We start from the raw sequence: 13,677 nt of genomic DNA, 5'->3' as shown, positions 1-13,677 counted from the left end.
GATGGTGAAGTACCAGCGCTATGTCATGTACAAAGGAAAGGTTTCGGGAGTAAACGACGAGTGTTCTGAGTGTTAGGCGCAAGTGGAGGGGGTCTCGGGCGCCAGTCATAAAGGCTTCAAAACCATACAAGTTACGTGAGGCTCACACTAGCGCGAGAGAGGGCGCATAACCGCCACCTCATGTACTACATAGTTTCGCTCTCACTCATAGTGATAGCTCTTCTCGCATATATCATTGTTTAGATGGACGACGATGTAGTTGCAAGTATTCGAGACTTGTATCACTATTTTTGAGATGATGACGAGAGACGAGTTTGTGTTGGATGACGATTATGATGATGACATGATTTGATGAGATTATTTGTATGTTTATGCTATGATTACATTTGTATGTGAATGATGATGACATGTGTATGTGGTAAAGATTATTGTATAAAGCCTGCTCAAATACAAAAAAATACTCAAAAACATTGAGAAACCCTTACCACGTGCGTGGCATAGTAAAGCTCGCTACTGCTATGCATGTATAGCAGCAACACGTTTATGTAAAGCTCGCTACAGTTACGCATGTATATCAGTAGCGTGTTTATGTAAAGCTCGCTACTTCTACGCATGTATGGCGTTAGCGCGGGCCAACACACGCTAGTGCTACATGCTAGCTATAGCGTGGGCGGACCCACGCTACTGCTAAAGGTTAGTTGTAGTGCCGTATTAGTAGCACGGTAGCCCGCGCTAGTGATATGCCTAAAACCCGCGCTACTGCTAGGCTTTTCCGTATACTTATATGTCTCCAACGTATCTATATATTTTTATTGTTCCATGATATTGTATTACCATTCTAGGATATTTTTAATTATTTTCTTGCTAGTTTATATTCCTTTTGAGCACTAACTATTAACCCAATACCAAGTGACAGTTGATGTTTTCTACATGTTTTCGGCCTTTCAGGAATACTGTACCAAACAAAGTCCATATACCCTGAAACTTTTTGTTGATTTTTTTGGACAAAACTAATACCTGGAGGCTTCACTACAAGACCGAAAGGCACATGTGGTGTCGACAAGCCAACAGGGCACGCCTAGGGGGTGGTCACTGTTGGAAATATGCCCTAGAGGCAATAATAAATTATTATATTTCTTTGTTCATGATAATCGTTTATTATCCATGCTATAATTGTATTGATTGGAAACACAGTGCATGTGTGGATACATAGACAAAACACTATCCCTAGTAAGCCTCTAGTTGACTAGCTCATTGATCAAAGATGGTCAAGGTTGCTACTGTTAACGGGATGTCACTTGATAACGGGATCACATCATTGGGAGAATCATGTGATGGACTAGACCCAAACTAATAGACGTAGCATGTTGATTGTGTCATTTTGTTGCTACTGTTTTCTGCTTGTCAAGTATTTGTTCCTATGACCATGAGATCATATAACTCACTGACACCGGAGGAATGCTTTGTGTGTATCAAACGTCGCAATGTAACTGGGTGACTATAAAGATGCTCTACAGGTATCTCCGAAGGTGTTCATTGAGTTAGTATGGATCGAGACTGGGATTTGTCACTCCGTGTGACGGAGAGGTATCTTGGGGCCCACTCGGTAATACAACATCACACACAAGCCTTGCAAGCAATGTGACTTAGTGTAAGTTGCGGGATCTTGTATTACGGAACGAGTAAAGAGACTTGCCGGTAAACGAGATTGAAATAGGTATGCGGATACTAACGATCGAATCTCGGGCAAGTAACATACCGAAGGACAAAGGGAATGACATACGGGATTATATGAATCCTTAGCACTCAGGTTCAAACGATAAGATCTTCGTAGAATATGTAGGATCCAATATGGGCATCCAGGTCCCGCTATTGGATATTGACCGAGGAGTCACTCGGGTCATGTCTAAATAGTTCTCGAACCCGCAGGATCTGCACACTTAAGGTTCGACGTTGTTTTATGCGTATTTGAGTTATATGGTTGGTTACCGAATGATTGTTCGGAGTCCCGGACGAGATCACGGACATCACGAGGGTTTCCGGAATGGTCCAGAAACGAAGATTGATATATAGGATGACTTCATTTGGTTACCGGAAGTTTTTCGGGCATTACCAGTAATGTACCGGGAATGACGAATGGGTTCCGGATCTTCACCGGGAGGGGGGACAACCCACCCGGGAGGGCCCAAGGACCTTGGGGGTGGCGCACCAAGTAGGTGGGGTCAGCCCAAGGCTGTTTTGTGCAAGAGAGAAAGAAAAAACCAAAAGAAGAGAAAAAAAAGGAAAGGTGGGAAAGAAGAGAAGTACTCCACCTTCCAATCCTAGTTGGACTAGGATTGGAGGAGGACTCCTCCTCCACTTGGTGGCGCAGCCCTTGGGGCTCCTTGAGCCTCAAGGCAAGCTTCCCCTCCCCTCCTCCTATATATATGGAGCTATTAGGGCTGATTTGAGAAAACTTTTCCAAGGCAGCCCGACCACATACCTCCACGGTTTTACCTCTAGATCGCGTTTTTGCGGAGCTCGGGCGGAGCCCTACTGAGATTATATCACCACCAACCTCCGGAGCGCCGTCACGCTGCTGGAGAACTCATCTACCTCTCCATCTCTCTTGCTGGATCAAGAAGGCCGAGATCATCATCGAGCTGTACGTGTGCTGAACGCAGAGGTGCCGTCCGTTCGGCACTAGATCGTGGGACGGATCGCGGGACGGTTCGTGGACGGTTCGCGGGGCGGATCGAGGGATGTGAGGACGTTCCACTACATCAATAGCGTTCACTAACGCTTCTGCTATGCAATCTACAAGGGTACGTAGATCGGAAATCCCCTCTCGTAGATGGACATCACCATGATAGGTCTTCGTGCGCGTAGGAATTTTTTTGTTTCCCATGCGACATTTCCCAACAGTGGCATCATGAGCTAGGTTCATGCGTAGATGTCTTCTCGAGTAGAACACAAAAGTTTTTTTGGGCGGTGATGTGCGTTTTGCTGCCCTCCTTAGTCTTTTCTTGATTCCGTGGTATTGTTGGAACGAAGCGGCTCGGACCGACATTACTCGTACAGTTACGAGAGACTGGTTTCATTGCTACGAGTAACTCCGTTGCTCAAAGATGACCGGCGAGTGTCGGTTTCTCCAACTTTAGTTGAATTGGATTTGACCGAGGAGGTCCTTGGATGAGGTTAAATAGCAATTCATATATCTCCGTTGTGGTGTTTGCGTAAGTAAGATGCGATCCTACTAGATACCCATGGTCACCACGTAAAACATGCAACAACAATTAGAGGACGTCTAACTTCTTTTTGCAGGGTATGCTTGTGATGTGATATGGCCAACGATGTGATGTGATATATTGGATGTATGAGATGATCATGTTGTAATAGTTAATATCGACTTGCATGTCGATGGTACGGCAACCGGCAGGAGCCATAGGGTTGTCTTTAAACTAACGTTTGTGCTTGCAGATGCGTTTACTATATTGCTAGGACGTAACTTTAGTAGTAATAGCATGAGTAGCACGACAACCCCGATGGCGACACGTTGATGGAGATCATGATGATGGAGATCATGGTGTGACGCCGGTGACAAGAAGATCGTGCCGGTGCTTTGGTGATGGAGATCAAGAAGCACATGATGATGGCCATATCATGTCACTTATGAATTGCATGTGATGTTAATCCTTTATGCACCTTCTCTTGCTTAGAACGACGGTAGCATTATGAGGTGATCTCTGACTCAAATTTCAAGACGAAATTGTGTTCTCCCCGACTGTAAACCACTACGATAGTTCTTCGTTTCGAGACACCACGTGATGATCGGGTGTGATAGACTCGTTCACATACAACGGGTGCAAAACAGTTGCACACGCGGAACACTCGGGTTAAGGTTGACGAGCCTAGCATGTGCAGCCATGGCCTCGGAACACATGAGACCGAAAGGTCGAGCATGAGTCGTATAGTTGATATGATTAGCATAAAGATGCTTACCACTGAAACTATTCTCGACTCACGTGATGATCGGACTTGAGATAGTGGATTTGGATCATGTACCACTCAAATGACTAGAGAGATGTACTTTCTGAGTGGGAGTTCTTAAGTAATATGATTAATTGAACTAATTTTCATGAACATAGTCTAATGGTCTTTGCGAATTACGATGTAGCTTGCGCTATAGCTCTACTGTTTTTATATGTTCCTAGAGAAAATTTAGTTGAAAGTTGATAGTAGCAAACTTTGCTGACCGAGTCTGTAAAACCGAGGATTGTCCTCGTTGCTGCGCAGAAGGCTTATGTCCTTAATGCACCACTCGGTGCGTTGCACCTCGAGCGTCGTCTGTAGATGTTGTGAACATCCGACATACACGTTTCTGATGAATACACGATAGTTCAATGCAAAATAATTAATGGCTTAGAAGCAAGGCGCCGAAGACGTTTTGAAACGTCACGGAACATAAGAGATGTTCTAAAGAGAGGAAATTGTGATTTCATTCTTGTGCCCTTGTTAAGAGGTATGAGACCTCCGACAAAATTCTTTGTCCACGAAGTAAAGGAGAAAATCTCAATCGTTGAGCTGTGCTCAGATTATCTGAGTACGACAATCGCTTGAATCAAGTGGGAGTTGATCTTCCAGATAAGATAGTGATGGTTCTCCAAAGTCACTGCCACCAAGCTGTGAGAGCTTCGTGATGAACTATAACATATCAAGGATAGATACAATGATCCTTGAGCGATTCACGATGTTTGACACTGCGAAAGTAGAAATCAAGAAGGAGCATCAATAGTTGATGGTTAGTAAAACCACTAAGTTTCGATAAGGGCAAGGGCTAGAAGGGATACTTCGTGAAACGGCAAAGCAGTTGCTGCACTAATGAAGATACCCCAGATTAAACCCAAGCCCGGGACTAAGTGCTTCTATTATGGGGGGAACGGTCACTGAGGCGGAGCAACTCTAGATACTTGGTAGATAAGAAGGCTGGCAAAAGTCGAAAGAAGTATATTTGATATACATGATGTTGATGTATACTTTACTAGTACTCCTAGTAGCACGAGGGTATTGGATACCGGTTCGGTTGCTAAGTGATTAGTAACACGAAATGAAAGCTATGACATAAACGGAGACTAGCTAAAGGCGAGGTGACGATACGTGTTGGAAGTGTTTCGAAGGTTGATATGATCAAACGCCGCACACTCCCTCTACCATCGGGATTGGTGTTAAACCTAAATAATTGTTATTTGGTTCTTGCGTTAAGCATGAACATGATTGGATCGTGTTTATTGCAATACGATTATTCATTTAAAGAGAATAATAGTTACTCTATTTGCTTGAATAATCACCTTCAATGGTTTATTGAATCTCGATCGTAGTGTTACACATGTTCATGATATTGGATCCAAAAGATAGGAGGTAAAAAATGATAGTACCACTTACTTGTGGCACTCCCGCTTGAGTCATGTTGGTATAAATTGCATGAAGAGGCTCCATGCTGATGGATCTTTATACTCACTTGATTTTGAATCACTAGTGACATGCAAATCATACCACATGAGCAAGGCATTGTTTTCATTGAGATGAAACAAGATAGTAACTTGTTGGAAGTGATACATTTTTATGTATGCAGTCCAATGGGTGCTGAGGCATGCAGTGAATATCATTATGTTCTTACTTCAATGACGATTTGATCAGATACAAGAGTGTTCACTTAATGAATCACAAGTCTGAAATATTGAAAGGTTCAATTCTGTTTCAAGAGTGAAGTTCGTGGTAACAAGTGGATAAACTGTCTACGATATGATCATAGAAATGAATATCTGAGTTACAAGTTTTGGTACGCAGTTAAGACAATGTGGGAATTGTTTCGCAGTTCATGCCACCTGGAACATCATAGTGTGATGATGTGTCTGAACGTCATAGCCACGCACTATTTGGTATGGTGCATGCTATGATGTCTCTTATCGAATTACCACTATCGTTTATGGGTTATGCATTAGAGACAACCGCATTCACTTTAAAAAGGTCACCGCGTATTTCCGTTGAGATGACACAGTATAGACTGAGGTTTAGAGAAATCTAAATTGTCGTTTCTTGAAAGTTTGGGGCTTCGACACTTATATGAAAATGTTTCAGTCTGATAAGCTCGAACCCAAAGCGGATAAATGCATCTTCATAGGATATCCAAAAAAATTGGGTACATCTCCTATCTTAGATCCGAAAGCAAAGTGTTTGTTTCTAGAAATGGATCCTTTCTCGAGGAAAGGTTTCTCTCGAAAAAATTGAGTGGGAGGGTGGTAGAACTTGATGAGGTTATTGAACCATCACTTCAACCAGTGTGTAGCAGGGCGCACGAAGTTGTTCCTATGGCGCCTACACCAATTGAAGTGAAAGCTGATGATGGTGATCATCGAGCATCAGATCAAGTTACTACAAGCCTCGTAGGTTGACAAGGTCGCGTACTACTGCAGAGTGGTACGGTAACCCTGTCTTGGAGGTCATGTTATTGACCAACAGTGAACCTACGAGTTATGGAGAAAGCAATGGTGGGCCCGGATTTCGACAAATGGCTGGAAGCCATGAAATCCGAGAGAGGATCCATGTATGAAAACAAAGTGTAGACTTTGTAAGAACTACTTGATGGTCATAGGACTGTTGAGTAAAGATGGATCTTTAAAAGGAAGACAGACGATGATGGTGATAAGTCACTATTAAGAAAAGCTTGACTTGTCGCAAAGATGTTTCCGACAAGATCAAACAGTTGACTATGATGAGACTTTCTCACTCGTAGCGATGCTAAAAGTCTGTTAGAATTATGCTAGTAGTTGCTGCATTATTTATGAAATGTTGCACATAGGATGTCAAAACATTGTTTCCTCGACGGTTTCCTTGAGCAAACATTGTATGTGATACAACCAGGAGGTTTTGTCGATCCTAAAGATACTAGCCAGTATGCAAGCTCCAGCAATCCTTCAATGGACTGGTGCAAGCATCTCGGAGTTGGAATATACACTTTGATGAGATGATCAAAGATTTTGGGTTTGTACAAGGTTTATGAGAAGCTTCTATTTCCAAAGAAGTGAGTGGGAGCACTATAGAATTTCTGATAAGTATATGTGGTTGACATATTGTTGATCACAAGTAATGTAGAATTTTTGTGAAGCATAAAAGGTTGTTTGAAAGGAGTTTTTCAAAGTAATACCTGGATTGAGCTACTTGAACGTTGAGCATCAAGATCTATGGAGATAGATTAAAACGCTTAATAGAAGTTTCAACAAGATGCATGCCTTGACATGTTTTTGAAGGAATTCGAAATAGGTCAGCAAAGAAGGACTTCTTGACTGTGTTGTAAGGTGTGAATTTGAGTAAGACTCAAAACCCGACCACGGCAGAATAAAGAGAATAGATGAAGGTCGTCTTCTATGCCTTAGCCGTAGACTCTAAAGTATGCCATGCTGAGTACCACACCTGATGTGTGCCTTCCAGCAAGTCTGTTAAGAGGTACATAGAGTGATCCAGGATTGAATCACTGATCAGCGGTCAAAGTTATCCTTAGTAACTAAATAGACTAAGGAATTTTTCTTGATTATGGAGGTGGTTAAAGAGTTCGTCGTAAAGGGTTACGTCGATGCAAGCTTTGACACTAATCCGAATAACTATGAGTAGTGAAACGAATTCGTATAGTAGAGTAGATGTTTGGAGTATTTCCGAATAGCACATAGTAGCAGCATCTATAAGATGACATAAAGATTTCTAAAGAACACACGGATCTGAAAGTTTCAGAACCGTTGACTATAACCTCTCACACGAGCAAGACGTGATCAAACCCCATAACTATATGGGTGTTGGATTCGTTGGAATCACATGGTGATGTGAACTAGATTATTGACTCTAGTGCAAGTGGGAGACTGTTGGAAATATGCCCTAGAGGCAATAATAAATTATTATATTTCTTTGTTCATGATAACCGTTTATTATCCATGCTATAATTGTATTGATTGGAAAGACAGTGCATGTGTGGATACATAGACAAAACACTGTCCCTAGTAAGCCTCTAGTTGACTAGCTCGATGATCAAAGATGGTCAAGGTTTCGTGACCATAGGCAAGTGTTGTCACTTGATAATGAGATCACATCATTGGGAGAATCATGTGATGGACTAGACCCAAACTAATAGACGTAGCATGTTGATCATGTCATTTTGTTGCTACTGTTTTCTGTGTGTCAAGTATTTGTTCCTATGACCATGAGATCATATAACTCACGGACACCGGAGGAATGCTTTGTGTGTATCAAACGTCGCAACGTGACTGGGTGACTATGAAGATGCTCTACAGGTATCTCCGAAGGTGTTCGTTGAGTTTGTATGGATCAAGACTGGGATTTGTCACTCCGGGTGACGAAGAGGTATCTCGGGGCCCACTCGGTAATACAACATCACACACAAGCCTTGCAAGCAATGTGACTTAGTGTAAGTTGCGGGATCTTGTATTACGGAACGAGTAAAGAGACTTTCCGGTAAACGAGATTGAAATAGGTATGCGGATACTGACGATCGAATCTCGGGCAAGTAACATACCGAAGGACAAAGGGAATGACATACGGGATTATATGAATCCTTGGCACTGACGTTCAAACGATAAGAGCTTCGTAGAATATGTACGATCCAATATGGGCATCCAGGTCCTGCTATTGGATATTGACCGAGGAGTCACTCGGGTCATGTCTACATAGTTCTCGAACCCGCAGGGTCTGCACACTTAAGGTTCGACGTTGTTTTATGCGTATTTGAGTTATATGGTTGGTTACCGAATGTTGTTCAGAGTCCCGGATGAGATCACGGACGTCACGAGGGTTTCCGGAATGGTCCGGAAATGAAGATTGATATATAGTATGACTTCATTTGGTTACCGGAAGGTTTTCGGGCATTACCGGTAATGTAGCGCGAATGACGAATGGGTTCCGGATCTTCACCGGGAGGGGGGACAACCCACCCGGGAGGGCCCAAGGACTTTGGGGGTGGCACACCAAGTAGGTGGGGTCAGCCCAAGGCTGTCTTGCGCAAGAGAGAAAGAAAAAACCAAAAGAAGGAGAAAAAAGGAAAGGTGGGAAAGAAGAGAAGGACTCTACCTTCCAATCCTAGTTGTACTAGGATTGGAGGAGGACTCCTCCTCCCCTTGGTGGTGCAGCCCTTGGGGCTCCTTGAGTCTCAAGGGAAGCCTCTCCTCCCCTCCTCCTATATATATGGAGCTATTAGGGATGATTAGAGACAACTTTTTCAAGGCAGCCCGACCACATACCTCCACGGTTTTACCTCTAGATCGCGTTTCTGCGGAGCTTGGGCGGAACCCCGCTGAGATTAGATCACCACCAACCTCCGGAGCGCCGTCACGCTGCCGGAGAACTCATATACCTCTCCGTCTCTCTTGCTAGATCAAGAAGGCCGAGATCATCGTCGAGCTGTACGTGTGCTGAACGCAGAGGTGTCGTCCGTTCGGCACTAGATCGTGGGACGGATCGCGGGACGGTTCGTTGGATGGTTCGCGGGGCGGATCGAGGGATGTGAGGACGTTCCACTACATCAACTGCGTTCACTAACGCTTCTGCTGTGTGGTCTACAAGGGTACGTAGATCAGAAATCCCCTCTCGTAGATGGACATCACCATGATAGGTCTTCGTGCGCGTAGGAAAATTTTTGTTTCCCATGCGACGTTCCCCAGCAGTCACTCCCTGATGGCTTCAGGCCACTTCCCGAGTCTCCTCACCCCGATATCTTTGCTATAAATTCTCATTTATACTGAAAACCCTAGAGAGCCTCGCAAAACACTTTTTTCGCCGCCATAGATCTCTGTTCTGTTGTGTGCCCATCTGGAGTCATGTTCTGGTGCATTGATGGAGGGAGGATCAATCACAAAGGGCATCTACATCAACCTTGTTTCTCCCATGATGATGTGTGAGTATTTCACCACAGACCTACGGGGTCGTAGTTAGTACCTAGATGGCTATCTCTCTCTCTCTCTCTCTCTCGCTCGCTCTCTATGTTATTCATTGCCAAGATCAACACCATTCCCATGGTTATCTATCTTATGTAATCACTTTTTGCGGTCTGTTTGTTGGGATCAGATGAATTGTGGTGTTATGTTAATATTATGCATGAATACATATTTGAGTCTTCTATGAATTCTTATATGCATGATTGTTATAGCTTACTAATTTTCTCTGATCTATCGGTTTGGTTTGGCTAACAAGAATGATATATCTTCAGTCAGAGAGGTGCGTTGTAGTGGGTTCAATCTTGCTTTGCTCAATCCAGTGATAGAAAGGGACATGACACGTATTGTATTGCTGTTCTTTAAGGTAAAATGATGGGTTTCATTCATATTAATTGGATTTACTTTGTCTACGTCATCTCATTATCCTCCAAGCATTACTCCATTTTTACTTAATACTCTAGATGTATGCTGGATAGAGGTCGATGGGTGGAGTAAGAGTAGTAGAATCAAGCAGGAGTCGACCTACTTGCTTATGGTTGTGATGCCTATATACACTATTATTGTCGTGAATAAATATTGCATAGCTATGCGCTTTTCTATCATTGCCCAACAGTAATTTGTCTACCCACCATCTGCTTTCTTCAAGAGAGAAATCTCTAGCGAAAACTATGGGCTCGGGGTCTGTTCACAAATACAAAAACTCTAAATACATTTGTGTCATTATTTACTTTCTTTTTATTTTCAATCTATATTTATCAAATTATCTATCTGTCACAATTATCGCTTACAAGTAACGAGTTCAAGCGGATTGACAACCCTCTTGCTCGCGTTGTGTGCAAGTGTGTGCTCTTTTGTGTATAAACGAACGCTGAAGACGGGAAATTGTGTGTTCCTCCTATTGGTTCGATAACCTTGGTTTTCACTAAGGGAAATACTCAACTTTACTATGATCCATCACCCCCTCCTCTTCGGGGAAAATCCTAACCTAGTTCACAAGTATCAACCATGCAAGTGAAAGGCGATAATGACGGTGATTTGATGAAATGATCTTCGTAAAGCAAGCTCGTATGGACTCTTCTAGTTTTCCATTTTTGTAAACATGTTTATATAATTCGATCATGATTCATCATATTATGAATGAACATGTTTTTGATGACAATTAGAGATTATAGTTTCTCTTACCATGCTTAAATAGCTAGGAGCGGATAATGATTTATCTTGTGTGTCAACATGCATTAAAATGGTTGTGATGTAGTATGTTAGTACGGTATCCCCCTCTGAGTAATTCCAGTGGCTGGACTTGGAACATGTGCAAACATGTAGTTGATTCAAAATCAATGTAGCCTTCATGATATCTATATTCAAAGTTTTCATATCCTACTCATGCTAGCGTTCAATCTTAATTATTCTCAATGCATGATTATGACCGTTTCGCTCTGTAGTTGGTCCCTTCCTAGTCTATTTGCTAGCATTCTCCTATCCTAAGAGAGAATACTACTTGTGCATCCAAATGCTTAAACCCAAGTTGTTACAGATGAGTCCACCATACCTACCTATATACGGTATTAATTTGTCGTTCCAAGTAAATTTGCAAGTGTCACCTCTAAACATTCAAATAAACGTCGATTTTGCATTCTCGTACCGCTCATGGAGCGATGAGGTAGTCAGTATCTTTCATGCTAAGCGGGTTATTATCAAGATGGGTGTTTATTTTCCTGTCAATGGATGAGAGAGGCTAGTAAAAATAATTCCCAATCATGCATAATTAAAAAAGAAATAAACAAACTCCCTTTGAAAGTTGACTGTTGGAGAGCACCCGTGGATTCAGAAAGCTGTGGCATGTGTATGTATGGTGGTTGGAAGTAAACTTTAAATATACGATTGGGATCCGCCGATAATGTGCTTATCATGGAAGATACCAAAATCTCGGCCATGATGTTGACAGTACAAGCACACCAACCAAAATTACAGTTTCATCTTAGTTTTAAAATTTGAGCTCTCGCACCTCTGCAAGTTAAAGCTTCCCTCTGCGAAGGGCCTTTATATTTACTTTTATTTTATTTCCTTTCATATATTTACTTGTTTTATTAATTTATCATCTTATTATCAAAGCATCAGACGTGAGAGCACTATTGTCATTCTTATGCATTAAGTCTAGTTAATGTTGGATGTGACAGTGACTGGATCTTTTGTACTTCGAATTACAATGTTTAATCGTTTCTTGAACCTTACAGGTGATGCACATTTATGTTTTGCGGTCCCAAAAAGGGATAGCGAGATACCATATCATCATATTATATCATAATTGTTTCAACAAAATTGTGGGCATATGAGATATTTATTATTGCTCGCTTGTTGGTTATGTTATTGTCATGGGTGAATACAATGCTTCAATGTTATCATCGATATGGTTAGTTATGATCTTTGCTGAAACCCTAAACACTATCTAAGTATATATATAACAATAAGAACTAAAGAGTTTGTAGAAGTTTTTTTATCACTTTCATTTTGTCAACGGAATTGCTTGAGGATAAGAAATGAGTTACACTTGGGGTAGTTGATACGTCCCAAAAATATCTAATTTAACAAATACTTTTACTCTTGTTTTGGACTCTCATTTGCATGATTTGAACGAAACTAACTTGGTGTGATGTTGTTTTCAACATAACTACCATGGTGTTGTTTTGTGTGGAAATAGAAGTTATTGGAATTCGACAAAACTTTCTTGAGATTTTTGATGGAATATAAAAAAAATACTAGAGCGAAGAACCATGGAAGGGGCCACTAGTTGCTCAGAAGGCAACTAGGGACATCCACCATCCTTGGGAGCGTCTTGATGCCTTGTGGGGTCCGCACGGCTCAGTTGACCCTAATTCCAAGCCTATAAATTCCTATTCCCCGATAAAACATAGGAGATAAGTTTTCATTGTGTTTCACTAGACAAAGCCGCCGCCACCTCATGTTCTTCCTCGAGAGGGCTGATCTCGAGTCTATTTGGAGCTCCGGAGTGGGAGATTGGTCACTGTCGTCGTCACCAACCCTTGTCCATCAATAATTCCATGATGGTGACCACTCGAGTAAGTAATTCCTTCATATGCTTGCTCGACAGTAATGGGATTGGATGCGATTTGTCATGTAATCGAGTTATTTTGATAGTGCTCTGACTTTACTGGAGCGTCAAAAAATTCTGATTTTTTACACAGTTTTGGTATGCAAATTCTCTACGTTTTCCTAATGTTTTAGGATTTTTAGAGTCACGGAAGTATGGTTTTAATGCAGATCTCACAGACTTTTCTATTTTTGACAGATTTTGTTTTGCATTCATAGTTTGCTTGTTTTAGTGTTTCCATAAGTTATATTGAGTGATATAATTTATGGGAATGGTAGAATACATTAGATATTATGTGAGAACAATTATGAATCTTGTCTTGGCAGTACCTAGGTGAATGATCTATATTTATCATAGTAACCAATCTCACAAAGTTTTGTTATGTTTTGTGTGATTGAAGTTTTCAAGTTTTGGGTGAGATACCAATATGTGGAGAATAAGGAGCAGCAATAATATAATCTTGGGGATTCGTAATGCACCCCAAGGTAATATCCAAGGAGGATTCAAGCACCTAAGCTTGGGGATGGCCCAGAAGGCATCCCCTCTTTCATCTCCAACACTATGAGTATATCTTACTTGGAGCTATATTTTTAT

This window comes from Hordeum vulgare, chromosome 7H, assembly GCF_904849725.1.
Source record: "Hordeum vulgare subsp. vulgare chromosome 7H, MorexV3_pseudomolecules_assembly, whole genome shotgun sequence".
In the NCBI taxonomy this organism is placed as follows: Eukaryota; Viridiplantae; Streptophyta; class Magnoliopsida; order Poales; family Poaceae; genus Hordeum; species Hordeum vulgare.
The sequence above is the reverse complement of the archived record's forward strand: the minus strand, read 5'-3'. Positions refer to the sequence as shown.